The sequence below is a fragment of the Haematobia irritans genome, chromosome 1, assembly GCF_050003625.1.
Source record: "Haematobia irritans isolate KBUSLIRL chromosome 1, ASM5000362v1, whole genome shotgun sequence".
NCBI classification, from domain to species: Eukaryota; Metazoa; Arthropoda; class Insecta; order Diptera; family Muscidae; genus Haematobia; species Haematobia irritans.
Genome location: NC_134397.1, coordinates 264,837,278 through 264,841,109, shown reverse-complemented (window position 1 = coordinate 264,841,109; position 3,832 = coordinate 264,837,278).

Below are 3,832 nucleotides of genomic sequence, written 5' to 3'. Positions count from 1 at the left end.
TCGCAGAAAAAATGTGACTGAATGGGAAACTAAATAAAATTATTTTTGATTTTATTGTACACACAAACATTTTTTCCGATTCTCACGAAATTAATTGATCCAATTAGGTTAGGTTAGGTGGCAGCCCGATGTATCAGGATCACTTAGACTATTCAGTCCATTGTGATACCACTTAATTGGTGATTGATCCAATTAAGTTTTTAATTGAAATGTCTTCAATCACGAAAATTATCACAATCAATCACAGTTTTAATTGATTAAAAATTGATTAAAAAATTAATTAATCTCATTAGCAAACTTCAATTAATTTTTTAATTGATTCAATTAAAAAATTAATTGACGTTGGTTGCAAAACTAAATTACTCTTTCCTTAAAAACGTTACCATTTTGAATTACTTTCTTAAATGACTTACCCCCATTTTCATGAAGCTCCGTTAGTGCTACGTTAGCTAACTAACTTTTAAACCGTGATATCTACATTAGAGGTGTGCGCGTGACACGAAATTATCGTGATACGCGTGAATCACGTGAGTCGTGAATAAAATCTGAAGCAACTCTCGTGAATGTGCGTGAATGGGACTAAAACAAATATGTCGTGCGTGAGTAATAAAATCGGTTCGTGAATGTGCGTGAATAAAATTTCTGCAAAATCACGCTCACGAAAAAAAACAAGATTTAATTCTTAAGGTAAAATTACATACCATACGTTCAATGCGTTAAATGCGTCCGATGATTGAAGAGTTGAAATTTCTCTTTGAAATCAAAAGCTCGAATACTCTGCCACAAACAGAAAATATCAACCCTTCCATCAACGCACGGATTGACGCATAGTGTGTAATTCAACCTTTACTCGTATGTTAACTGACATTGATTTAGTTGTCGAACTATATTTTATTTATGAATTTTGTTACCCTTGCTCATTCCCGATGGGAAAATGTCATGAGTCTCGTGAATTTGTCGTGGATCACGTGAATTGTCGTGAATCGTGCGTGAGCGTGAGTCTGTAAAAGTACTTCGTGCGTGATTACTGCTTTTCATTTCGTGAATGTGCGTGACTGGGAGTGGCTACGACACTTATCGTGCGTCAGCGTGCGTGAATAAATATTTGACTTCGTGAATGTGCGTGAGTGTGAGTGAAATTTCACTCACGCGCACACCTCTAATCTACATATCTGTCATCTTGCGTATATATTCCATATGCGAGTTAGAAACTTAAATGCTGAAAATTTTTCAGTTAAAGTTAACCGGAGAAAAGATATTTTAATTTTTTGTTAACTGACAGTTAACGCCTAACGGAGCTACATTAAAATAGCCGTTAGTGTTTTAGTTTGGTTAAAAAATTGATTGTTTGAAATAAATTCTTAGTTAAAAATAAAAAAAATCCCATTACTTTCTTAAACTAACTTACCCCCATTTTCATGAAGCTCCGTTAGTGCTACGTTAGCTAACGAACTTTTAAACCGTACTATGGACAAATCTGTATCTTGCTAATATAGTCAAAATGCCAGTTAGGAACTTAACTGCTAAAAATTGTTCAGTTAAAGTTAACCAGAGAGAAGATATTTTCATTTTACTTTCTGTTAACTAGGAGTTAAAGTCTAACGGAGCTACATGAAATTGGCCGTTAGTCTTCCGAGTTTGATTAAAAGTTAATTGTAGCAATTAATTATACCCTTCACCACTACTGTGGTACAGGGTATAATAAGTTTGTGCATTTGTATGTAACGCCAAGAAGGAAACGTCTGAGACCCATCGTTTAGTATACCGATCGTCTTAGAATTATATTCTGAGTCGATTTAGCGATGTCCGTCTGTCTGTCTGTTGATGTATTTTTGTGTGCAAAGTACAGCTCGCAGTTTTAGTCCGATTGTCCTAAAATTTGGTATAGGGTCCTGTTTCGGCTCAAAGACGATCCCTATTGATTTTGGAAAAAATCGGTTCAGATTTAGATATAGCTGCCATATATATTTTTCACCGATCTGGTCATAATTGGCGTGTATATCAACCGATCTTCCTCAAATTCCGTACATCCGAATATTTTATGAGTCTCGAAAAACTTGCAAAATATCAGCCAAATCGGTTCAGATTTAGATATAGCTCCCATATATAGCTTTCGCCCGATTTACACTCATTTGCCCACAGAGGCCAATTTTTTGCTCCGATTTAGTTGAAATTTTGCACAGGGAGTAGAATTAGCATTGTAGCTATGCGTGCCAAATTTGGTTCAGATTTAGATATATCTTCCATATATAGCTTTCGCCCGATTTACACTCATATGACCACAGTGGCCAATCTTTTACTCCGATTTAATTGAAATTTTGCACAGGAAGTAGAATTAGCATTGTAGCTATGCGTGCCAAATTTGGTTGAATACGGTTTAGATTTAGATATATCTCCCATATATACACAGATAAAAATAAATTTGAGAACCAATAACTTTTGTTGGAAAACCAATAACAAAATTTGTTAATTTTCCTGCAACAAATTAATTTGTACTTTTAATAACCATTATTACAAAAAAGTTGTTAGCAATCGTTACAATCAGAAGGCAACAAATAATTTGTGTTCTCAATAACATAATTTGTAAGTAATTTGTTGAGCATCCAACAGTACAAAATATTTGTCGTTGAACGTTACGTTTAATACTCAACAAATATTTTTGAATTTGAACGAAAAAATTTGTATGTGGTTTGTTGGTGTCAATGCCCTGTAACAAATTTATTGGTGTATTGACAAAAAATTATTGAAATTGACAGAATTATTGCACAAAAATTGCAAAATTGCCGGAACGATTTTGGAGATATTTTGTTAAGTACACATAGAGAAGGAATATGACCAAAATGATACTTTTGGACGGGGAACATGTAACATTTTTGTGTCGAAAATCCTATACTCAGTTTTGTAAATGTATGACGATTTTAAATTTGAGTAGTCCAGGGTCTAGCAATAATTTGACAACTTTTTGCCCAGTGATATATATTCTAGTTAATTACAATTGTAATAACCCTAATCCCGATATTAATATGGTTTTATTAATTATCTCATACAACAAACACATTTAAGAAACTACCAAATTTAAAAAAATATAAATTTTTCACAAACATTTATAAATGCTTTTCTGTATTCTCTGATGAATGAGCTCTTTGCTTGCTATCATACACGTGCATGTGCGCATACTCATTTTGTTCTAACGGTATTCTTCGCATACTTCTTTTAGCTTTCGTACATGTTCTCAGCGATGTGCGCGTAACCAGTCTTGTATTTTTGTTTTTGTTTTCATATCGATAGCAGTCAACTATTTTCGCAACAAAACAATTTGTTGAAAATTCAGAATATTTCTATTATTTCCTCTGTCAACCATCTACAAACACATTTCAACAACAAATGCCTTATATTCAATAGACAAATTTGCTAGTGCATTAGCCGACTTAAATTTTAAGTCGATAGATTTTGTAGAAGTCTATCAAATTCTGTCCAAATCGAGTGATATTTAAATGTATGTATTTGGGACAAATACACACTTGACGGATGTGATATGGTATCGAAAATTTAGGTCTACAAAGTGGTGCAGGGTATAATATAGTCGGCCCCGCCCGACTTTAGACTTTCCTTACTTGTTTTTTAATTAGAAATTTTAAAATTTTCAATAATTTAATTAATTTAATGTTTTTATGTTTCTATCTTGACTAAAAAGTTAATTGTATCAATTGATACAATTTAATTTTAATTGGAAATATTTTGGTGATATTTTTTTTCTGTGTAGTATTAGAAAAAGTACATTTGAGCTCGTTTGGGGTATTACGATACATTGTCGTATTAAAAAGGACTAAAA